The 26551-nt window shown below is 38.8% G+C and overlaps 1 protein-coding gene and 1 long non-coding RNA gene across 25 annotated transcripts in view; one reads left to right on the top strand and one right to left on the bottom strand.

The window, feature by feature from the left end:
* The window catches only part of SYNE1 (spectrin repeat containing nuclear envelope protein 1), a 530711-nt gene that overhangs the window by 37011 nt on the left and 467149 nt on the right, over positions 1 to 26551 (top strand). The window lies entirely within an intron of this gene.
* LOC135970555 (uncharacterized) lies at positions 4849 to 12957 on the bottom strand. The gene is made up of 2 exons (XR_010586293.2): positions 12823 to 12957; positions 4849 to 5049 (listed from the first exon to the last, which is right to left on the bottom strand). It is a non-coding gene; the product is annotated as an uncharacterized lncRNA (long non-coding RNA).

Raw genomic sequence — 26551 nt, 5'->3', positions numbered from 1 at the left:
TAATGCCATTGCTTTTGTAGGATAAGTAAACAATAGAAGACATAACAATGTAAATAAAATAATATCCTTCAATACACTTGACTCAAATGAATCTGGCCAATGGATTTTAATTCTTACTATAGAAAGGCAGTAGAATTTTAGTTACATAATGATAAGTTTTATAATTAGTAGTTTGGGATTCTTACCAAAGGAACTGACCAAGCCTCTTTCAACTTTTCACAATTTATTCATCTTTATCTAAAAATTAGGCAAAAAACCCTGATGTATCTGGCTCTGGTAGACAGAGTGTCCAGACCACTAATTCCAAGCATTTGTTGTTCTTTTGTCATTATTCCTTTGGGAGTCAAAGACATTTTTAGTTCTTTGATCTGATAGTGTCACCAATGTAGGATTGCTCAGCATGTCAAGGGCAGGAAGTGGGAGGAGTTCTGGAAAGCCCTGTGGGTGTGTGATAACCTAATGCCATCAGATAAGTAGATCCAAATAGTACTGCACAAAAAGCATTCTTCCTCTGTATTCCAAGCACTTACTAGAGCAGCCTACAGTGATGTTTTCCTTGGCAGGCTTGTGTAGTCATTATTAGCCAGTGACTTGTCCATTTTAAAATTGGTGATAATTTGAGGACTCAAGGGGCTGGATTTACTTTTTTAATACACTCAGAATGATAATTTTTCTCTCCTGTGAATTTGTAGTATCGAAATTATTAAAGAAGCAGTACGTTTCCTTGGAGTGTGCTGTTTGTTATCTCACAAGAAGGGTGAAAATTAAATCCAGATGTTTGTTCTCTGTTTGATTATGGTGTAAGACTCAGAATAGGCCTCTGATCTATTAAGAAAGATAATAACATCACTTAAATTTCTTATTATTAGGTTTCTCTCCGGGACAAGGATGAACAGCAGCAAAACATCTGGATTAACATGGAAGCACAGCTAGATGAAAAATAACACTGTTAATTATACCATAAAATACTCTTGTTGGCTATTGTATTATGTGTCAGATAGATCACATATTGAATATATATTTATATGTTACCTGCTTCTGTACCCGCATACGGAGACCAGACTTACCCAGATTCAAGAATTTTGAATTCTTCAGATTCATCCACTGTGATGACTAATTGCCACGTTGCCCTTCTTCTTGCACTCTACAAATGGTAGACTTTCTTTTAACTTTGCAAATGAAGAGGATACTACATTCCCATGATGCTATTTTGAAACTCTTGAAGCTAATTCATTATGGGAAGTATTGCTAAGAGACCACTGAGTTTATGAAAAACTGGCAAATATGACTTAATTAAATTACTTAAAGAGTAATTATTTTAATATTTTAGGCCGGGCTCACGCCTAATATTTTAGGTGGCTCACGCCTGTAATCCCAGCACTTTGGGAGGCTGAGACGGGTGGATCATGAGGTCAGGAGATCGAAACCATCCTGGCTAACACGGTGAAACCCCATCTCTACTAAAAATACAAAAAAAAAAAATTAGCTGGGCGTGGTGGCTGGCACCTGTGGTCCCAGCTACATGGGAGGCTGAGGCAGGAGAATGGCATGAACCCGGGAGGCGGAGCTTGCAGTGAGCCGAGATCAGGCCACTGCACTCCAACCTGGGCGACAGAGCGAGACTCTGTCTCAAAAAAAAAAAAAAAAATTTGATGTGTATATTCAGTTTTTGTATTAGCCAGTTTTCACACTTCTGACAAAGACATACCTGAGACGGGGCAATTTACAAAAGAAACAGGTTTAATAGACTCACAGTTCCACGTGGGTGGGGAGGCCTCACAATAATGGCAGAAGGTGGAAGACACATCTCACAAGGCAGCAGGCAAGATAAAAGAGCTTGCCCAGGGAAAATCCCCTTTATAAAACCGTCAGATCTCGTGAGACTTATTCACTATCATGAGAATAGAGTAGGAAAGGCCCGCCCCCATGATTCAATTACCTCCCACCCTGTCCCTCCTACAACACATGGGAATCATGGGAGCTATAATTCAAGATGAGATTTGGGTGGGGACACAGCCAAACCGTATCAGTTTCTGCATCTGAATATCTGAGCCTAAGCTTTTTTCTCCCTAAGGCCCAGGAAATATTTCCTTTTTCTTACTTTGTTTAAATGTAATAAAGGGGTGGTGCTTTTATTACCACTTCATCAATGCAGTGATACTACTACTAAATTAGATGGAGCTCGTGGATCAATTCGTAGTCTTAGAAAAATGAAAATATGTATGTATTTATAAAAATCATCATCATATAAAAAGTAAATAATACTCACTACCAAAAATGCTATAACGAAAGAAAAAGGGAGATTTTTCTAGAGGAGAAAAACTTCATTTGACTATAATATATACTACATATTTAAGCATGTATTTTGGGGATTTTTCCTTATAAATATATTCATAACAGCTACAACAAAAGAAGGAATTCATTACATGTAGCTCTTTCTTCAGTGGACACGCAGTCTGTAAATGTATAATAGTCAACGTGGTCTCTGGAGTTTGTGCTTACTCATTCTGAACACAGCAGATATCTGGCTGCTGAATTAAATCCAATTCAACAGACATTTATCTTGCACTTGCTAAACTGTAGGAGGCCAAAGCAGGAGGATCACTTGAGGCCAAGAGTTCAAGACCAGCCTGAGGAACATAGCGAGATGCCATTTCTACAAAAAATAAAAATAAAAAAATTAATTAGACGTGGTGGTGCACATCTGTAGTCCCAGCTACTCAGGAGGCTGAGGCGGTAGAAGGATCACTTGAGCCCACAAGGTTGAGGCTGCAGTGAGCCCTGATCATGTCACTGCCCTCCAGCCTGGGAAACCAGAGTGAGACACTGTCTCTAAGAAAAAAGAAAGTTTGAGACAAACAGGAAAGTGCTTTAGGTAGTTTTAGTTACTGTAAGATGCATGTCTATTTAATGTTTAAAAATAAATTAACCTCCATATGCTCAATGGGAAAACATGTTGCTCAAAAATCAAATGTCTGTTGGTTTACTAAAATATCTAGAGCCTCCCAGAGCAAGTGAATGTAAATGAAATATACCACTTCATATCAATTTAACAAAAATCTTTTATGCTGTTAGAGAAATACCTATGATTGGAGAAGAGGGTAAGAGCGATCTTATTGAATTTTATTTTGTCTACCAATTTGGTGCCCACATTTTCCCCAGACATATGGAGGCCCTCATGTTCTTGGCACAGAAGATGAGCAGTTTTTGCTTGTGCCTTTGTCTGTGCCTTTAGAGAGAACCAGTCCTTTGTGAAATAAACCAACTGCTCTGGTAAGTTGGAAAGTCTGTAATGCCAAATGTACTTGATTGTCAAATTCAACAGGAAGGGAAGATGATAGGAAGAAAGATCTCTTTTCAACTAATTTTTAAACATGTTGTTTTGTGAATACCATAGTTAACAAGATATAAATCCTTTATATATCATGCTTCCCATACCTTTTCCTTTCATTCTGCTTATGTACAATATTTACCTTGAAAGTAACTAAGCAGTGAACACTCCTAGTCACCATGCATAGTGGAAAGCTTCAAGAAATAAGAATAATAATAAAAAAGTTAAAACTATAAGCATAACTTGGCTGGGCATGCTGGCTCACTCCTGTAATCCCAGCACTTTGGGAGGCCAAGGTGGGCGGATCACTTGAGGTCAAGAGTTCAAGACCAGCATGGCCAACATGGTGAAACCCTGTCTCTACTAAAACTACAAAAAATTAGCTGGGCATTGTGGCACACCCTGTAATCCCAGCTACTTAGGATGCTGAGGCATGAGCACCTCTTGAACACCCTGGGAGGTGAAGGTTGCAGTGAGCTGAAATCACTTGGGCAACAGAGTGAGATGCCATCTCAAAAAAAAAAAAAACAAAAACAAAAACAAAAAAACACAAAAGACTATAATCATAACTTTGTAAAATAAGAAAATAGTCAAAAAATACCTCATAATGCAAAACTGGCCTTAAAGTAAATACTGACAATTATTCTATCTAAGTTTCACCCAGGGACACAGATCACAGGGTTTTTTCATTTGTTTGTTTGTTTGGTTTTTTTTACATTGCCCTTTTTGCCAGGCACACTCTTTTGGAAGAGAAGTGCAAGAAATAGGAAAGAAATCTGTAGAATCAACCCCTCGGTTGGAGCCCTCAGTTCTCCACTGTGATGGCCTGATCAGGGCAGCTAGCTCCATCTCTCCTCTCATTCTATGTACAAGCAGATGCAAGGACAAGGTCCCCATTTAGCTATTCAGGATAGAGAATATTTGAAACATAATAGCATAGAATTTCAGAGTGGGGCTAGACCTTGGAGAACATAGACCCAACAGCCACACTGTACAGGTGAGACAGCTGTGACCTTGGAGTTTACTGCTTTGTCAGAGCCTAAACTCTAGGTTGGCTGCTGCTGTAAAGTTTCCAGAGTTCCCACTAGGGGCAGATGTAGAGCCAATTGCATTTTCCCACAACAGCTCTGTTAACAGATTTCTGTTTCAGTGTTTCCAAATTTGAGAAAGAATATATAGTTTCTGGCAAGGCAGTTTGGAATAGCTAGTGGCAACATTTTTAAGTATTACGATTAAAAAAACAGATTGCTCATTTATTCATTTGCCTACTATTTAATAAACTTCTACAGTCCTACTTGAGATAAGGGGTGTCAGCAAAAGCATGCTAAAGAGTTGATGTTGCATCTGAGACCTGCATGAGAAGGACAGAGCCTTCAAAGAGGGGAAGGTATTCTAGGCTGAGTAAATAACAAACATAAAGGTTCTTGCAGTAAATTTAACCAATGTATCTGGAGCTTAGATGATGATGCATGAAATCAAGCAGCTGTGCTTTAAAAAGTTCACATCCAGTAGAGATGTTGAGAAATCAGTTTTATTGAACAGGCTGGAGCTCAGGAGAGAGTTCAAGGCTGAGGATATGTGTTTGTGATTTGGGAGCATAAAGATGACATTTATCCGGATGAGATTTACTGAAGGAAGAATGTAGAAGTGATTGTTGTTCACTTGGTCCTCTCCAGTATTTTTAATTCAGAACAAAAGACAGGAGACCGCAAAGGAACCTGAAAAGGAGCAGCAGTATGGTAAATCGCAAACCAAAAACAGAAGACGATGGCTGGGCATCCAGGGGATTGGAGTTTTAAGAATGAGGGTGTAAACTAGCAATGGTAATGTGCTGAAAGGTCATGTCATATGAGAACTGAAAATTAAGCTTGGAATGTGGTACAGTGAAGGTGTGGCATTGATAAGAATGTTTTCATTAAAATAGTGAAGATGAAAGTCTGATTGGCCTAGGCTCAGGAGAAACTGGGAGTTGAGGAGGTGGAGACTGACTCAGTAGAAATTCCTTGGAAGAGTTTTTTAGTACAAGAGAGTAGGGAAATTGATGGTAGCTGGAGGGAGATGTGACATCAAGGGAAGTATTTATTTTAATGAATTGTTTGTAGATAAGTTTACAATAAATATGTGACACAATTCTGTAATTTAAAATAATTGACCCTGTTTCTTAAAAGCTGGGTCTTGTGTAGCATCAAAACAAAGTTTCCTGAAGATTTCATAGATTTATTGGATATTAAGTTTAGAATAACTCCTAAAGGTAGTATAATCTGACCTCTTAGAACCACTTCCCTGTCCATCTTTGGATAGAGCAAACATCCAAAACCCAGTTCTTTATGTATACCGAACAGAAATGTGTCTCTTTGTAACTTCATTCATGTGTCCTAGTTTTATCCCATTGGGCCTCAGGGGACCTTGTCTGGCTATTCCTGCACATGAGGTGACGATGGTCTCCCCAGCATTCCTCTCTTACAGGTCAACACTCTTATGTCCCCCGTCCACTCTTTGTATGATTTGGTTTCAAACTCAAAAATCAGTCTTATGACTATTCCTTACAGTGATCCCTGTCCCACACAGAATGGCAAGACCAGTAGAGTTTATGGGACTTTACCTCTTCCCTTGACTTTGTGCACCTGACAGTGGCTCCTCCCTCCAGCTACTGAAGCCTCTCCGGAATCAAACTAAATGAAATTGAGCAGAATGGGGCGGGGGCCGGGGGGCGGGGGGAGAATTTTGTCCTCATCTAAAACATTGGTAAAAAGAAGTTAATGAGAAGGTGGGTGGGTTCTGCTCACTATGGTTTTTTCCAGACCTTAGCGATTAAAGAGCTCTTGTTTGTGGAGCCCCACGTGCTGTGAACACATCTAAGTGCTCTACTTAACGATTTCATACGATTTTCACAACCCTGTAAGTAGGCATTTCTGTCTCTGTTTAATAAATGAGAAAATAAAGGCCCAAAACTCTAAATATAATAAATTGCTCAAGGCCACATGGTTTACAAATGGCACCATCAACATTAAAAATCATAGTCTGTCTGACCTCAAAGTCTTAGACTCAACCTGGCATTTCTCAGTGCACTGGGATTATAACCCTAGAGTGCCTTGAATGTTTTCCGCCCTCTATGTCTTCAAGCTGTGTCATTTCATAACACATTTCATTAGAGTATAATTTTCTTTATGGTACAATAAATCCTCATTTAATGCTATCAGTAGGTTCTTGGAAACTGCAAACTATGACTTCAAGTGAGATGACTTTTAAGGAAACCCATTTGACCACAGGTTAATTGATATAAACAGGAGTCAAGTTTCTGTGGCATATTTCTGGTTGCAAAAATTTCACCAGACTTCTAAATAAAGACCAGAACACTTCTCATATTAAACATTGAAATAAACGAGTTGTACATACATTTAAGAAAGATAAATACCTACATATTCCAGTTCAGGGTTGCGGGTGGCCAGAGCCCATCCCAGCAGCTCAGGTGGGAACTGCCGCAGCCAGGCTGCTGTCGCATTGCAGGGCACACTCACACCCACACCCACACCCACACTCACTCACACTGGGGCCATGTGGACACGTCAGTTCACTTAATAAATACACAGATGATTATATAAGGGGTGACATGATGGATAATCCTGAAGAGTGGCACTAATGAATTCTCTACCCTCTCATCTGTGAGTGAAGGTGGAGAGGATATTATCAAGTGAAGGACCTTCGTATTTTTTCTACTTTTATTTTAGATACAGGGGGTACATGTGCAGATTTGTTACATGGGAATATTGTGTGACACCGAGGTTTGCAGTACAGATCCTATCATCCTGGCAGTGAGCATACTATCCAAGGGGCAGTTTTTTTAACTCACCTCCTCCCTCCACCCCTCTGGTAGTCCACAGTGTCTATTGTTCCCATATTTATGTCCATGTGTTTTCAATGCTTAGTTCCCACTTACAAGTGAAAACATGCAGTATTTGGTTTTGCACAGTTCTGTTCCTGTGTTAATTTTCTTAGGATTATGGCCTCTAGCTCCATCCATGTTGCTGCAAGGGACATGGTTTTATTATTTTTTATGGTTGCATAGAATTCCATGGCATATCTGTGCTACATTTTCTTTATCCAGTCTACCATTGATGGACACCGAAGTGGAGTCCATGTCTCTGTTATTGTGAATAGCACAGTGATGCACATATAGGTGTCTGTGTCTTTTTGGTAGGATGATGTATTTATTTATTTTTTTGTGGGGGGTGGGGGAAGTATATACCCAGTAATAAGACTGTTGGGTCAAATGGTAAATTTGTTATAAGTTCTTTGCGAAATTTCCAAACTGCTTTCCAAAGTGGCTGGACTAATTTATGTTCCTACCAACAGTGTGTAAGCATTCCCTTTTGTCTGCAGCCCTGTCAGCATCTGTTGTTTTTGAGTTTTTAATAATAGCCATTCTGACTAATGTGAGATGGTATATCATTATGGTTTTTTTATGGTGAAAAGTAGGGGCCCAGTTTCAATCTTCAGCCTAAGGCTAGATAGTTATCCCAGCACCATTTATTGAACAGGGAGTCCTTTCCCCATTGCTTGTTTTTGTTGGACTCCTTGAAGACGATTGTAGGTGTGTGGCTTTATTTCTACATTTCTAAGTTTATTTCTAAATTTTATATTCTGTTCTATTGATCTGTGTCTGTTTTTGTATCAATATCATGCTGTTTTGGTTACTGTGGCTTTATAATATAGCTTGAAGGGGGGTAGTGTAATAACTCTGGCTTTGTTCTTCAGTAGCATTTCTGTACACCAACAACATGCAGTCTGAGAGTGAAATGAACACAATCCCACTCTCAATAATCACAAAGAAAATGAAATACCTAGGAATGCACCTACCCAAAAAATTAAAAGATCTCTAAAAGGAGAATTACAAAGCACTCCTGAAAGAAATCAGAGACAACATAAATAAATGTAAAAACATTCCATGCTCATAGATTGAAAGAATCAACATCATAAAAATGGCCATACTGCCCAAAGCAATTGACAGATTCAATGCTATTCTTATCAGACTACCAATGACATTTTTCACGGAATTAGAAAAAACTATTCTAAAATTCCTATGGAACCAAAAAAGAGCCCAAATAGCCAAAGTAATGTTAAGCAAAAAGAACAAATTCAGAACCTGACATTTTTAATGAATTAGCTAGTATGTGAGATGAGTTTCAAAGGATAAGTGAATTAGATTGTCCATTGGCAGGCACACAACTAGCATAAGCAATGGAGTGGAGGTGGGAAACCTTAAGGTAAATTAGGAAACGTCCTATAATTTATGTTAGATGGGACAAAGGATGTTTATTAGTGATCAGTGACAGGCAAGTTAGGAAAGCCAGAACCACACCGACAAAGGTAAGACTATTATTTTGCACTTGGCAACAAGAAACCATATAAGACTTTTTTTAGAAAAAAAAGCAATATTTTTAGAAACTATGGGAAGCTTGTCTTTTTTTGGTAAATACAAATTACATTTGTAATTATTATAAGAATAATATAATAATAATTGTTTTTGTCTTTTTGGCACTGTAAAAAAAATTTAACATATAAAATTAAGTAGTATGCTATGACTTATGTGGAAAGTTCCAGAAAAACCAGATGGATTTTCTCTCATACGCATCTTAATTTAAATGTGTTGTTATAATCTGAGATTATATTTTGTTATGCCTTAGGTGATTATTTCATTCACATGAACACAGTTTACAAACTTATGGTACAAGACGTAATTTTTTTAGCTGGGCACAGTGGCTCACACCTGTAATCCCAGCACTGTGGGAGGCCAAGGTGGGAGGATTGCTTGAGGCTGGGAGGACCAGCCTGGCAACAAAAATTTTTTTTTTCTACCAAAAAAAAAAAAAAATTGATTTAGCCAGGTGTGGTGGCATGCACCTGTAGTCCCAGCTACTCCTGAGACTGAGGCAAGAGGGTTGCTTGAGCCTGGGGTTCAAGGTTACAGAGAGCTATGGTGGCACTACTGTGCCCTAGGATGGGTGATAGAATGAGACCTCGTCTTTAAAAAGAAAATGTTTAGGGGCAAATTGGTTCTGATTCCTCCACTGAGTGAAGTATGTTTTTATATATTGAGACAGTAGGTTCAAACAGCAAACTGGTGGAACATGAAAGAATGTGTATTGAAAAAATGGATCCAGCTAAGGTTTGCTAAAGTGGTAGTTTCATTTTGCATTAATGTTTCAAGTGGGTAACTGCAATTCATGTGAATTAAGGGAGCCATGCTAGATGGTCATGCCGGGCCTTTGCTGCCCTTCTAAGGGGTGTCCCTTAGGGCTGGTCACATGCACATGTGATTCTTGCTTGCCCCAAAGCTTCCAAATATTAATAGTGATATGAATTGATGGGTGAAATGTTGACTGCAGAGTTTTTAGAAGAAAGTTCCCATATGGTTCTATTTTTGTACCTTTAACATTGTAACTTCTGACTTGCACTTCTACCTGTTTAGATCCATTTATTATCAAAACTCATTTTTATGACTGATTTTCTGATAAGAAGATGAAGAATTTTCACATTAACTGGTTTTTACTTAAAGCCACCATAAAAAATAAGACTTTAGGCCGGGCGCGGTGGCTCAAGTCTGTAATCCCAGCACTTTGGGAGGCCGAGACGGGCGGATCACAAGGTCAGGAGATCGAGACCATCCTGGCTAACACGGTGAAACCCCGTCTCTACTAAAAAAAATACAAAAAACTAGCTGGGCGAGGTGGTGGGCGCCTGTAGTCCCAGCTACTTGGGAGGCTGAGGCAGGAGAATGGCGTAAACCCAGGAGGCGGAGCTTGCAGTGAGCTGAGATCCGGCCACTGCACTCCAGCCTGGGCGACAGAGCGAGACTCCGTCTCAACAACAACAACAAAAAAATAAGACTTTAAAATAAACAATATTTACATTAAATTTCATGGTAGAAAATGGTTTTCTGAGATTACTAGTAGCCTTTCCCAGATAATCAAAACTAGTAATAATATATTTCATGATTACATATTTCTTCCATAATCCCATGAAATGACTAACAAATACCCATGATCTCTACTAAAAGGAAGGATTAGAATAATACAGCATTTGGCCAGGCATGGTGGCTTATGCCTGTAATCCCAGCACTTTGGGAGACCAAGGTGAGCAGATCACCTGAGGTCAGGAGTTCAAGATCAGCCTGGCCAATGTGATGAAACCCAGTCTTTACTAAAAATACAAAAATGATCCGGGAATGGTGGCGTTGCTTGAACCAGGAAGGCAGAGGTTGCAGTGAGCTGAGATCATGCCTCTGCACTCCAACCTATACAACAGGACAAGTCTTTGTCTAAAAAAAAAAGAAAGAAAGAAAGAAAGAAAAATAATACAAGCACTTAAAACTCCTGGCTTTCCTGACTGATTTCTTGCTTGCTACGTGGCTGTAGAGGGTTAAGCCTGGCTTATTTTCCAAAAGGTGCCCTTAGTGCTAGGTGCCCTCCCAGGAGCCCACGTGGATGGACCTTTGCAGGGAAGGTGTCCCTATCAGCCTTTTTTGGATGCAGGGTGAAGAGGAAAGACAGTTAATTACCTAGAAGACTTCAAAATGCACCTGGATTTGTGCACTGTCCTCTTCTCTCCTCCCCTCTAATGTTCATCAGAACTGCAAAGCCACGAAGCCTGGATATGTGAGTTTCAAAAGAGCTCCTCCGGCAAGTCTGACATCCCACACCTCCCTCTTTCCCAACCCTTTCTGTTCATAATGTAGGGGCAGCTTGACTTGCTGAGAGGATTTTTTTCTTCTCCAAGTCTAATCTTGACCTTGCTTGTCCTAGAAACTAGTTAGCTACTGATCAGGCCTCTCATTGGCTGTCTGTTTACTTGGGGAGTAAAAGCACACACACAAAAATCCAGACCAAAGAACTTTCTTCCCTTTCTGTGTGACATTGTATCACTGATCATTTCAATCTTGAAAATTGTCATCTCTATTTAGCCCAGTACAGCTTAAGCTTCTTCAAGGCACAGATCATATAAGATACTTCTTTATCCTTAATGCCCAGTACAGACCCTCAACAGGACAGTTATTTTAAAGTTTCTTGTGGGTTTGTTGTTGACATTTATGTTTTATTCACTGCTGCCCACCTTAGTACTAAGTCTGATTTGAGACATCTGTATCTGATGAACCAGCTGGGGGTTAAAGAAGTTAAAGAACTTGAATGTCAGCTAGACTGTGTAAATCTGTATGTTCTTCAGACAGACAAGAGATAAAGGTGAAGCAGTTTTGAAATTTTACAGCATCTATGTCTAAGATAAGTGTCCAACTAAATCCTGCTATTATTCTTTAACAGAAAAACATTTACAACACAGTGTAAAAGCTTGGTTCTTTGATTCAAGGTGACCGTCCCTCTTACTTAAATTGATGTACTATTCCCAGTCATAATTTATAGCAGTTGAGTTCTGCGTGGCAGGAAAGGAAATTCTTCTGGACCATGATATTAGAACCACTTCTGTGATTACTAATGGCTATCCTGGTTTTTCCAATAAGTGAGAACTCAAGAGAATGGAAACAAATAAGGTCGCCTGCCACCACGCCCTAGCTTGCACCTTACATATCAGAGAGAGGTGTCCTAATCTCATACAGCAATATTGCCACAGCAGACCCTCTACAAGAGAGGATGTGGGAAGGGGAAAGAGCAGAGATTAAATAAGAGGAACTTGCTAAAGAGATTTAGTTCCCTTTATTCCCTTCTGCCTGAGAACTCACCCCATGAAAGCAGCTCCTTTTCATTAGTTTTTTCATTATTCTACAGGCATCCTTTACTTTCCTACCTGTCACTATTTTGGGTGAATTTGATTTTCTCCAATCTTGATTTTTTAAAATGTTCCTTCTTTTCAGTGATATTTATCACAGTGAAAATTTGGAATAACTTGGCTGAGTGCTGTGGCTCACGCCTGTAATCCCAGAACTTTGGGAGGCCGAAGCAGGTAGATCACGAGGTCAGAAGTTTGAGACCAGCCTGACCAACATGGTGAAACCCCGTCTCTACTGAAAATGCAAAAATTAGCCAGGCGTGGAGGTGCATGCCTATAATTCCAGCTACTCGGGCGGCTAGGGCAGGAGAATCATTTGAACCCAGGAGGCAGAGGTTGCAGTGAGTGGAGATCACACTACTGTACTCCAGCCTGGGCGACAGGGCAAAACTCTGTCAAGAAAAAAAAAAAAAAAAAATCGGAATAACCTAAATATCTAAAAACAGGATATTGTTTAGATAATTTAAGTACGTCCATTCAAAGGAGCAGCAGCTAGCCCTTGGAGTAGGAGTTCTGGTAAAAGATTGTAAGGAAGGATATTTTTATTTTTCCCTGAGACTTATCAAAAGTACCAAAATGAATGCAAAAGTTTTGGAAAAAATTCAACGTTGGTAAACTTGAAAATAATCATACTCCTACCCTTAAGACTATCTGCCAAATAATAGTGATAATTGGATCAGATCAAGTGAACAGCATTAAAGACTGATACACACCATTCTGAAGCTCAGTTAGGGAGTGGGCTTCTCTAAAGATGAGTGAAATGGTCCTGAAATAACCTTTTACGAAGATTCTATGACTTGGCCCATGGGAAGCCATTGTAGATGTGGAGAACGTTGTAATATAGATCCATTTCCTTTCTGAAGAACATCAGAGAATCAGGGCTGAAGAAGAAAACATAGAGCTGCAATTATTATCTGTGACTTAGAATAAATAGACTTAGCAGTTTGTTAAAACAGTAATGTGCTACTAAACGGGGGAGTCTTCTGGGAATGTAGGGATGATTCAATATTATGAATTATATTAATATAATTTACCTTAGTAATAACCCAAAGAAAAAACTCTATACCCATCCAAGTGCAAAATAAGTTTTATGAAATTTGCACTTAATTCTGAGTTTTATAAAATCTTCATAGTGTGGTGTGAGTGTATGTGTGTGTGTGTGTGTGTGTGTATGTTTGTGTATAGGCTGCATCAGTGCTAAGTTTTAAGAACATTCCCACCAAAGTCAGTAGTCACATACCAGCCAATATAATTGGGTACAAATAAATAACAAAAATAATTGGAAGTGGTATGGCAAACTTACCATTAGTTACCCATAACATCAATATATGACTGGAAGACATAAAAGAATTAACTAAAAAGCTGTGAAAAAACAGTAAGAGAATTTAGGAAGGTGGAAGATGTCAAAGGTGGAGGAATTCTATGAAGAAAAATCTGACACAGTCTTTTGAGGAATATATAGAAGAGAACTTGGACTATTGAAGACAAAACTTGTTCCTGGACAAGAAAACTCACTATAAATATGTCAGATAACAAATAAAGCTAAAATTGCACTCTTGAGCAAGACTTTCTAAAAATCTGAATTGTTAGAAATAATTATATTAATTCAGAAAAATAAACATTATATGGTATATAGAAAAAAAGTCTACAAAACAAGAGTTATGAGGGAAACCTAGTTCTATTAGATATTGGAATATACTTGCCAACCATAGTATTTTATACATATATATCCTCAGGGTGGAATATGTAGTTCAAAATAGGCCCAAATATGTAAGAGATGAGAATATTCATGAAATCATTTGGAGACACTTGGATAGGGAAGCAGAGGAAAGAAGTTGACTTATTATCTCATGCCTTTATATTTCACATAGCACACACATACACCCCAAACGCACACACATACACACAAGCACATGCAATTTCAAGTAGACCAAAGGTTTAAACACATTTGTCTGCAACTGACATTTTGTAGGCTAAAATCACTTGATTTTTATTGATTTCGTATGGCTTAACCTAAATTTTAAAAGATGAAACCATAGAACTATTTTAAAAATCATGGCGGTGTTTTTCTTTTTCTTTCATAATCTAGTAATGGGGAAATCCTTTCTTAGCTTGTCAGAAACACAGAACCAAAAATAAACGGATTTGTACATTTCAGTGCTTAAAAATATCTGCACAATGAAATGTATAAATAAAAAGCAAATGAGAAAGTTGGAGAAAAATGTGTCACAAATATGACAGAAGTTATATAATTTTGTAATAGACAAAGGTCTTTATAAATCATTACACAAAAGAAAACTAGTCATTAGAAAATGGGAGAGGACAAAAGGAAACATCTGCACTTAGGCAATATTCCTTTAATTAGAGATGTGCATGAATATTGAGTCAGTAATTTTGCTTCTATGATTTTATCCCATGGATCTCTTTGCATTTGCATGCAAAACTAGACCACAAAGTGGTTAATTGCAACATTTTTGATAATGCTAGTGTATTAGTCTGTTCTCATGCTGCTCAAAAAGACATACCTGAGACTAGGTAATTTATAAAGGAAAGAGGTTTAATTGACTCACAGTTCAGCATGGTTGGGGAGGCCTCAGGAAACTTACAGTCATGGTGGAAGGGGAAGCAAACATGTCCTTCTTCACATGGCGGCAGCAAGGAAAGAAGTGCTGAGCAATAGGGGGAAGCCCCTTATAAAACCCTCAGATCTCGTGAGAACTCACTCTCAGCAGAACAGCATGAGGGTAGCCTCCCCGATGATTAAATTACCTTCCACTGGGTCCCTCTCATGACACATGGGGATTATGGGAACTACAATTCAAGATAAGATTTGAATGGAGACATAGCCAAGCCATATCAGCTAGAAACATCTTAAGTTTCCCTGTAAGGAACTCTCTAAAAATAGTAAAATGCATTCATACCATGCAACATTATGCAGCTATTAAAATATGATGAAGATTTAAATGTAATGTAATGTGAAGATGCAGAAGCATGTGTACATTTTTATTCCAGAAATATTTTCTGCATATGTAAGAGCATAGGGGTACATATAAATATTGTATTAATTTGCTATATTTAATATTACATGAAAAACATAAGGCTGGTGCAGTGGTTCATCCCTGTAACCCCAGCACGTTGAGAGGGTGAAGAGGGAGGATCGCTTGAGCCCAGGAAATGTACAGCAGCCTGGGAAACTTAGCAAGACCTGGTCTCTACTAAAAATAATTTTAAAAAAAATAGTTGGGCATGGTGGTACACACCTGTGGTCCCAGCAACTGTACTCTCAGTGAGGCTTGACAGCGCCATTGCACTCCAGCCTGGGTGACGGAGCAAGACGCTGCCTCAAAAAACAAAATAAATAAATAAAATAAGTAGGGATACAGAGAAGCAGATGTTATTTTGCACCAAGGGGAATACATTAAACATGTATTTTGGGTTATCTCTACTTAGATTATAAATTGTAAATCACAATAAATTAAGTAGAAAAAGTCAAAGTATAGTATGATCCGATTTTGTGACCTCTTTCTCTGTCTCTCTCTCTCTCTATATATCTCTCTCCGTTTCCCTCTCCATATTTGTTGAAACTTTGTGGCCAGGCACTACTGCAAGTGTATATTACATGTGTCATCTTCTTTAAATCTCACCAGAACCCTAAGGAAAACTTTAATTATTGTGCTCCTCAATTTAGCAGATGAGGATATTGAGGCACAAGTGTAGTAATTTGCCAAAGATCACAGAGCTAGTGAGTGCCAGAGCCAGGATTTGAAAGCAGGCAGTCTGGTTCCAGAGTTTCTGTTCACAACCCTCAGGCAATAATGCTTTCGTATACATTACCTCTAAATCCATCACAAAGATGCACACAGAAAGATGTTTTTCTCTTTCCTTGTATGGCTATGACTAGTTTTTAGGCAATGTTGAGTAGGATAAACATGTTTGTTAGGACTCCCCACCTCCAGTCCATCTTTGCTTCTTTACTGTCTGCCCAAGGCCCACACATGGTCTAATCCACCCACGTCTGTTCTCAGGAAAAGAGCTGATAAATTCAATCAAGTAGAGGATCATATTACCAGTGAGGCATAGTGCTCTCTTCCAATGTCCCTTTTACAACAGCAGGGAACCATTGATCCAAGACTGACAGGTTCATCTGAGTCACTGCCAGCTTTCAGGGGATTGGAAGCTGACAGGGGGATTTGAGGTAGGAGAATTTCTGGAACCTGTAAAAGCAGACACAGCCTGTTTACCAGTCTGTGGAAGTAAGGCGTCTTCTGTTTCTCTAAGTTTTCTGATAAAGGTCCCACGCATTGAAATTGTTGTAATGAAACAGGCAACATTTATAGATTTCCTATTATTCTGCCCAATCCTCAAAGTAACCTTAGAAAGCTGGTGACACTCAAAATAATGCCACAAACTAAGGGTTATTTATTCCTTAAGGATGTCTTTGTTGTTCCTCTTTGTTGGAAATGCTATTACAGGCTATTTAATTGACTGCTAAGGATGCTCATTGCTACTGGGTCATCATTGCTTTAGTCTTTTCAGGGGACAGCACTAAAAATATGCATTTTTTTAAAGATACAAAATTGTGCAGTCATTTTCATATTTCCAACTCAAATTTAATAACTCCTATACGCTTAATCTAAACATACAGCACATCTTTAGAACAGGATTGGAACACCTACCATGTATTGGGAAGAGTCAGATGACCTACTGTAAAAAATAGTGACCTGTCATAAAACCTGACTTTCTGCCCTGATGTAGCAAACTTCCAGGTAAGACAGTCGGTTATGCTCTGTGGACCTGGATTTCTCCCTATGCAAAATAAGAGTGTCGAACATGATGATCCTTATATTCCCTCTCAGCTCTAACATTTTCTGTATCTATGAACACGGACTCCATAAATAGAATATGCATTTTTATCTGCCTAACAAGCATTTGTTGAAGGAGTGAATGAATGGACAACATGCTTAGAAACAACACTGTTACTAAATATTTATTTTTGGTGTTTTGTGATTAATAAACATTTGTTAAATGAGAAAAGAAATAGAAAGCTGGTGACACTGTTTTTATTCTCATAAATAAGGGAATGGGCCTCAGGACAGTGAGGTAATGATGCCCAACTAGTAACAACAGAGATGTCACTGCAAAGCCTGTCCTCCCAGGGAGACAGGGATGGGTTGGGGATGTGAGAAAGGGAAAGTTGCGATGGTCCTAAACACTCCTCCACCCTGAGTGACCTTCATTTTAGGATGTGACGCATGAAGCCAGGGCACACTAGAAGTCCCAACACACGGTGGTTCCTTAATGAGGGTCACTGATTTAGGATCTGAGTAACGGTAACTCAAAATGTATGTTTAATGTATTCCCTTTGGTGCAAAGTAACTTTTATATTACTAAGTAGCAGCTTATGTATTGGTCTTTATCAACAAAATAATTATAAAATGTATAAGATTTATAATAGTTTGGAATCTCTCCACTCTAACAAAGTACCAACTTGATTCTAATAGCACATCATAGGCCGGGCGCGGTGGCTCACGCCTGTAATCCCAGCACTTTGGGAGGCCGAGGCGGGCGGATCACAAGTTCAGGAGATCGAGACCACGGTGAAACCCCGTCTCTACTAAAAATTACAAAAAATTAGCCGGGCGCGGTTGTGGGCGCCTGTAGTCCCAGCTACTCGGGAGGCTGAGGCAGGAGAATGGCGTGAACCCGGGAGGCGGAGCTTGCAGTGAGCCGAGATCGCGCCACTGCACTCCAGCCTGGGCTGGGCGACAGAGCACATCATGATTTTGTTTGTATTCATAGCAAAACAATTACTAAATATAATAATCTGATGAAAAATTTGAAATATGATCGCAACTTTCTACAAAGTATTTAGAAATTATGAAATAAATTTATATTGTAGAATTATAAATTTTAGCAAATTTTGAAAAGGCCACAATATATATAAGTGGCCAGTATACTCTTTAACGAAGATGAAGTATTTAAAAAAAAAAGATGGAAGTAATGGAGACTGAAAACTCCAAAAAAGGGAAGGATGGAAGGTGGCTGATGATTGAAAAATAACCTATCAGATAGTTTTCACTGTTTGGGTAATGGGAACGCTAGAAGCCCAGTCTCCACCAGTACCCGATATTCTCTTGTGACAAACATGCAAATGTACTCCATGAATCTAAAATAAAATAAAGTTAGATATATATATATGTGTGTGTGTGTATGTGTATGTGTGTAATGTGTGTGTGTGTATATACATATAAAAATTTGGCTTTTAAAATTTAACTTAGTGCGTGTACAGACTTATGCACACACATGTATACATACACATATTTGAATACTTTTGGGGGTGAGTGGGACTAGCTATTAGGCAAATACTGATATTGTCACTATAAGGAGGGATGTGAGAGACACTGTGAGAATATTTAAGACAAGGTGCTACAGATTTTGAGAGAAGGGAAAGAGAACTTCCAGATATGATGATATTGTGGAAGATCTTAACTTTCTTTGAACTAGGTGCTAAGGAGAATTTTTACCAGCTGCCACAGAAGAGCTGAAGGTATTCAGAGGGGCAGGCTAACTTGCAAAACTTCCCTTCGGGCAGGCAGCTGGAGGGAAGTCCAGGCTGTGTTTGGGAAGTGGGGGGTGGAAGGGGATATGATTTGGCAGAAGCAAGCTATATGTCATACAACTAGCTCTATGTGGGTTATTGGTGACATGACTAGGAAGTAGGTTGAGGCCAAATTGTAAAAAGTTTTGAGTACTAGGATATAGAGCAAAAGGGCTGCTAGGCACTGGTAACCCATTTTAAGGTGGCAAGGGAGTGATATTATCAGAGTCAAGCTCTGAAAAATTAATCTAGGGTACTCAAGAAGAGTGAATCGGATAGCAGAGACTGGAGTGGGGAAGACAAGAATAGATGCATCAGAATCAGCAGGGGGCATTTACAAAAATTCAAACCCTGGATCCCAGCACTGGTAATTTTGACTCATTGAGTCTGGAGTGACCCAGGTGTCTGCAATATTAACAAAAACCCCAAAGTATTCTTAGGCTGGTGGACCACTAGGTACCCTTTAAGAAACATCAAGGGAAAGTGATGAGGTGTTTGCACTAAAACTGGAAAGGGAGGTCTGAGGACAGGACAAGGAATGAAAGCAAAGGTGATGGATGAGATATTGGTGCAGGGAGGAGGCCATAAGGAGTGGGAAGTTGGTGTGCTTATGTCTGCTATAGTACTCACAGCCCAGTAACTGTGTGTTTACATGGTTATTTTCCTACTCTGAATTCTCTACATCATCCTTTTAGGATGCAGTGGCTACTCAGTAAATATTTGTAGAATGACATTATTCCTTGCACCCTCAGAGACTCCTGTGTACTTACTGGTGAGACTTCCGGTCTCTCTCCAGGAAACTGGGAGGTCATTTGATTTGAGGTACAGGCCGCAGGTTGTGGCTGATGGAAAAGCCCTCTCAATATTCCAGTCCCTGGCCCACCAGGGCATCCCCTCATACCTGTGCACATATAAGTCCTAGTCGATTCAGGCACATACATGGTTTAGCCTGCTGCACTTGGCCAGGAATTCAGAGAGCTGTCAGTGCTATGTGGAGGGCACTCTCAAGGAAGCAGGTCTTTGCACACATCAGTGGTTCCTGCGGCCTCCTTGGAAGACGTATTGTTCATTTTAACTAGCTCTGCTTAGGTAGGTTTTGCTAAAGTTTACAAAGTAGAGACTAACTGATCAGTGAAGAATGGAACACATTGTATAAGAAGCCAAGAGAAGAGCAACATTACAGGTATTAACAGATGTAGCCCAATGAGTGCCAAATACTCTTCCTGCAAATGTTTACATCTAAGTGTACATGTGTTGTGGTCATTTGTGGCTCTGTAACAAATTGCAAAACTCAGTAGCAAAAAACAATCACTTATATTATTCTCACACATTTTGAGCATCAGGAATTTTGGATAGGACTCAGTAGGAATGGCTTATCTCTGCTCCACAATGCCTGGGTCCTCAGCCAGAAGGCTTAAATACTGCTGGCTAATATGCAGAAGACTGAAACTGGACCCCTTCCTTTCACCATATATAAAAATCAACTCAAGATGGACCAAAGACTTAAAGGTAAAATCTGAAACTATAAAACTCTAGAAGAAAACCTAAGAAATACCACTGTAGACATAGGCCCTGCCAAAATTTCATGATGAAGATTCCAAAAGCAATTGCAACAAAATTGCAACAAAAAAAACTGACAAGCAAGGCCTAATTAAACTAAAGAGCTTCTGCATAGCAAAAGAAACTATCAACTGAGTAAACAGACAACCTACAGAATGGGAGAAAATATTTGCAAACTATGCATCTGACAAAGATCTAATATCCAGAATCCATAAGGAACTTAAACAAATCAACTAGCAAAATAAATAAACAGCCCCATTGAAAAATGGGCACAGGACATGAACAGACATTTCTATAAGAAGACACACATGCGGACAAGTATATGAAAAAATGCTTGACATCACTCATCATCAGAAAAATGCAAATCAAAACCATAATGAGCTGCCATCTCACACCAGTTAGAATGGCTATTACTAAAAAGTCAAGAAATGAGAGATGCTGGTGAGGTTGTGGAGAGAAAGGGAACACCTATACATTTCTGGTGGGAATGTAAATTAGTTCAGCCACTGTGGAAAGCAGTTTGGAGATTTCTCCAAGAACTTAAAACAGAATTACCATTTGACACAGCAATCCCATTAGTGGGTATATACCCAAAGGAATATAAATTGTTCTGTCATAAAGACACATTCATGCAGATGTTCATTGCAGCACTATTCACAATGGCAAAGGCATGGAATCAGACCATCAGTGATGGACTGGGCAAAGAAAATGTGGTATATACACACCATGGAATAATACACAGCCATAACAGGAATGAAATCATGTCCTTTACAGCAACATGGATGGAGCTAGAGGCCATTACCCTAAGCGAATTAACAAGGGAACAGAGAAACAAATACCACATGTTCTTACCTGTAAGTGGGAGCTAAACATTGAGTACATATGGACACAAAGAAGGGAATAACAGACACCGGGGTCTACTTGAGGGTAGAGGATGGGAGGAGGGTAAGGATTGAAAAACTACCTATTGAGTACTATGCTTATTACCTGGGTGACAAAATAATCTGTATACTAAACCCCCAATACATGCAGTTTACCCATGTAACAAACCTGTGCATGTACCCCCTGAACCTAAAATAAAAGTTGGAAAGAAAAAACAAAAGTGACGCAGTAAGAAAGGAAAAGAAAATGCTGGTGGCTGGAATCTTATGAAAGCTCTCTTCTTATATCTGGCAGTTGATTCTGGCCTGTGGCTGAGACTTTAGCTGGAACATCTGCCACGTGGCCTCTGCCTGTGGCCTGGGTATTCTCACAACATAGTAGCTGAGATCCAAAGGCAGGTGACTCAAGAGAAAGAGCCAGACAGAACTTTTTGCCTTTAAGACCTAGTCTCAGAAGTCACACAGTCTCACTTCTTACATATCCTACTTGTCACGGTAGCCCCAATAGCTCTCCCAACTTCAAGGGGAAGGAAAAAAGTTTCTACCTCTTAATGGGGTAGTAACAAGGTTCTGGAAGAGCATGTAAGACCAGAAATATTATTGTTGTCATCTTTGGAAAATGCAATCTTCTGCAATATGACTTAAGAAAAGAAATACTCTCAGTTACTAAATTTAAACCAATGGAGACTGTTTTGCGAGAAGTAGTAAGTAAAATATCGTTATCTTTACTATAGATTTGCATTTCTTGGTTATAGGCATATGAAGTCAAATCTCTTCTGAAATAAATTAGAATATTAAATTAATATCTGTTTCCAAAGACTTGATGGATTTTGAAATAAATAATCTGGAAACAAAAGGTGGCTCTTACTGTTAAAAAAAAAAAGTTAATGAAATAAACGGAGAAGTGACAGTAATATAAAATGTTATTAGATAAATTCATAAAAGAGATGTATGCATAGTAATCAGAGGTCAAATTCTTAATTATGAAAGTTAACAGGAAAACAGGGTTATAGACTTTATAGGGTTAAGAAGCCTTAAAAAATTTCAAAAGGAAATCTTGAAATCAAAGTTAGATACTGGAAATTAAAGAAGATGAAGGGTTTTTGTTTTTGTTTTTTTATTTTGTTTTTTGAGATGGAGTCTCACTCTGCTGCCCAGGCCATAGTGCAGTGGCACAGTCTCTGCTCACTGCAACCTCCGCCTCCCATGTTCAAGTGATTCTCCTGCTTCAGCCTCCAAGTAGCTGGGATTTACAGGCACATGCCACCACGCCCGGCTAATTTTTGTATTTTTTTGTGGAAACGGGGTGTCACCATGTTGGCCAGGCTGGTCTTGAATACCTGACCTCAAGTGATCCGCCCACCTCAGCTTCCCAAAGTGCTGAGATTACAGGCATGAGCTACCACACCAGGCTAAGAATATGAAATTTTGATATGATATTGTGGTAATGAAAGCTGTTAACATTGGGGGAGACTGGGTGAAGGTGTACATGGGATCTTCCTTTGTATTTCCATGTAACTTCCTGTGAATCTGTAAATATTTCATAATTTAAAAACTTTTTAAAAAGTGAAAAAAATATAGTTTCAGATTTCATGAATTTAACACAAAAAAAGTTTACAATTGTTTCACTGCCTATTGTAGCAAAAAAACCCTATTTTTGCTATCTAGATTTATATATTTAGTAGAAAGAATGACACTTTATGCATATACTCTGACAATCACAAAAACACTGCATCAAATCACAGAATATACAGGGAAAAATACAGGATGTAGAGAAGATGTGGAGTTTGTTATTCCAAGAAACATTTGTTTCTGGTTGTTACTTTCTAAGTAAGGCCTGTCGGATACTATAAGCATTTTGCAAGTAGGCAAGGTATAGTATAACAAGTAAATTATTTTGTTGACACATTGTTCACAAATCTAAATTAAAACAAACAAACCAGAAAACTCAAGCTGGTAATAATGGGGAGTTGTGATACAGTCTAAGTGAATGTAGGCCTTCACTTCAACTCCCGTCTGGAAAATCACCAGAGTTTAGAAGCATTTTCACAGTTAGAGAATTTTTTTTGTTGTTGAGACGGAGTCTCGCTGTGTCGCCCAGGCTGGAGTGCAGTGGCGCGATCTCGGCTCACTGCAAGCTCCGCCTCCCGGGTTCACGTCCTTCTCCTGCCTCAGCCTCCCCAGTAGCTGGGACTACAGGCGCCCGCCACCATGCCCGGCTAGTTTTTTTGTTTTTAGTAGAGACGGGGTTTCACTGTGTTAGCCAGGATGATCTGGATTTCCTGACCTCGTGATCCGCCTGCCTTGGCCTCCCAAAGTGCTGGGATTACAGGCGTGATACACCGCGCCTGGCCGAGAATATTTTTATGATTTAAAATGAAGTAATGATGTCATTTTTTAGACTCAGTTGTTTTCATGGGTGTTGGTGAGTTCTTGCAAAGTGGCAATTGTGTTCATATTTCTGCCTAAAACCATGGGCCCTAGGTTAGCAGTGTGACTTCTTTAAAGCCCTGCATTAATTATGCTTGTAATAAAATTCTTTCTATTGTTGAGCCACTTGCAATAGCAAGTTTTATTCTTTGTCAAGAACAAAAACACTTTATTAGCTCCAGTGATTATAGCCTTCCTATCTGAAGCTCGAATTAATTTAAAGAAATAACAAAAAATGCCTTCTTAACATATGAACAATTTTGATTGACAATAAAAGCTGGCATTTTATATGTGTATGTGTCCCTCAAGTTATTTTTAAATTACTAAAAATGCTGTTTGCTTTAGACCCCAATCTGTTTGCCATGTATCTTTTGTTAGTGCTTAATCATGAAGTCAAATTGTGTCTCCATTTCCTGTTTGCTTTGAGGGAGATCTACTCTTCTTTAATCTAATCGGACTAAATGTGATTACATTCAGGGAAGCACAAATTCAAAGTTGGATTTTTCCACTAATTCTTGACAGCCAGGTTTAGAGGAGTGTAAAATAATTTTCCCACTTCCTGTAGCTAATTTTAATAGGAAGGTGAAGAATCTGGCTATCTGTCCTTATACCTGCTGTGATTCAAAACATGACAAGGTTTTGAAAGCCTTTGCTCTGTGTGTCCCTATGTCACTTGGAAAATACCTGTGTCTTTTTGGGGTAGCCTGCATCCCATAGTAGTTAATTCTTTAGTTATTTACCTCTGAGAGATATAATAAGGTAGGCCTTAGAAGTTAATTTGGTGGCAAAAGGAGGTTTAGAGAGGAAAACACACCAAATTGCATACGATTTGTCATAAAGAAACTTGAGTACGATGTACTCTTGGAAACTGAGTGACTGGAAGAAAAACCTAGCACTGTCTAAATACATGGGAGTGCTGCAAACTGTGCGTAGCAGGACTCAAAAACCAAGACTCTGCTATGTGCTAGTATTTCTGCTGTAAATGCCTACTAATTTGTTATTCCCAATCTGTAGTTGGACCTTGAACACTGGCTCACGCAAAGCAAGTTTTATTGATTTTGTTTCTATCCTATAGATACAGAATGTGAATGCATACCAATAACTGCACAAAGCAAGCAGCTAATGCGGATTAGATTTAACATTAGCAAAGAAAGATGAGTTGGTATATATATATATATATATATATATTTAAAACCACAGCAGGAACAATTTAATAGCTGACTGAATTGCTACCAGAAAGACATGCACAGGCATGTTTGCTGATTAGCCAAGGTCCACTTTGTTCTTATTTGGCAGATTATGCAATAGCCGTTTCCCAGAACATTACTAATAATGCTGCAAGAATTATAAGGGAAAGTTTGTTTACACTGAATATTTTAAAAGAGATTACAGTCACATCAAGTTGCTAAGATAGAAAGTAATAATAATAATAACATGTAGCATGCATTAAACGCCTATTACATTCCAGGCACTGTGCTATGTGTTTTGCATATACATTGTTCATTTAGCTTTCAAGCAACCCTGTGAGGTAGCTGTTAATAATTTCCTCATTACAGAGATGATGAAACTGATGTTCTGATAGGCTGAGAAACTTGTTCAAGGTTGCACAGCTAGTGAGCTGTGGCAAACCTAGGCTGTTCTGACTCTAAAGATCATGTTTATGTTGACACCACAATCTTAAAATGGAACAACATCCTATTGGATTACTGAACTGTAGTGAAATGCAATATAACTTCTCTTTTTAATGTTTTAAGCAGTTTGCATAATTAAATTATTGAACAAATATTTTAAGATTCTAAAGCTATGGTTTTTGAACTCCAGTTCGGATAAGAATGACATGAGGAGTGTGTTCCAATGCAGACCTCTAAGCCTTGTCTCAGAGAATCTCAGAGCATCTGATGCAGAACCCAGGAAGCTCCATCTCTAATGAGCATTGCATTCTGATGTCATTGGTCCATGAAACACATTTTGACAGATACAAATCTAGAGGCATGTAGTTCAGACCAGACCACTAAATAAAAGCTTCTTTCAGAATTGGTCTGCTCAATGCAGTATGATATTACGAAAAACTTTATCAGGTGTTGCTCCTTGAAATAGTCCTTTAGGACATTTATTCCCAGGTTGAAGACCACCATCCTATACCATGGGAGTTAGAGAAAACCTCATCAGCTGTGCACGCCACCATCATGTGTCATTCAGGGATGGGATTATAGCTAAGATAGAAGAGTTCTTACATTTCATGTTTTGATATATTCATTCACATTATTTTTCTTAAGAAAGCATAATTCCAAAGGTTATTCTCTTAAAGTAAGTACTTCCATGGTGGCTTAAAGAATCTAAAGCCACAGAAATAAAAAGCAAAACAAAATTAAAAACAATCAGACAAAACAAAAACAAACAAACAAACAGAAAACAGCTAAGAGTGAACTGAAGTTTCAAGAGTCCTGTTGTATAAGGATTTGACTGAATGGTGCCTGTCCCAAGAATCTGAAAGTGTTAGTGTGCCTGAAAAAAACAGAAGTTAGATTACACATGGGGGCAAATTACTTTGATTACCTTAGATACTTCAAATACCTTAATGCTTTCACACAAACATATAAAGTGTATATCCTTCAACTGGGGTTTTCCATGGTTGAGAAACAACTATGGTATTTACTTAGCACCTATTATACTCATATCCTTTCCTTCCCTCAAAGCTTCATTTAGTACAATTAATGAGATAAGATTTGGATTGATTACCAGACTGCTTAAACTTAATCAACCAACAAAGACTGAAAAGCATCATAAAAGAAGTAAGAGCAAGAGGAGGAAGGGCTCCCAGTCCTTGTTGTTCAATTACAGCAATTAACTGTCAGGTTCAGAAAGGAAAGGCAAGTACAAGAGCAAAGAGGAGGTAACTACACAGGGTTGAGCTTGGAGATGCCTTTGCGGAGGTGCAGACACATTTCTGAGGCAACTCTCCAGATCTCATCT

The sequence above is a fragment of the Macaca fascicularis genome, chromosome 4 (genome assembly GCF_037993035.2).
Source record: "Macaca fascicularis isolate 582-1 chromosome 4, T2T-MFA8v1.1".
Lineage (NCBI taxonomy): Eukaryota > Metazoa > Chordata > Mammalia > Primates > Cercopithecidae > Macaca > Macaca fascicularis.
The sequence above is the reverse complement of the archived record's forward strand: the minus strand, read 5'-3'. Positions and strand labels throughout refer to the sequence as shown.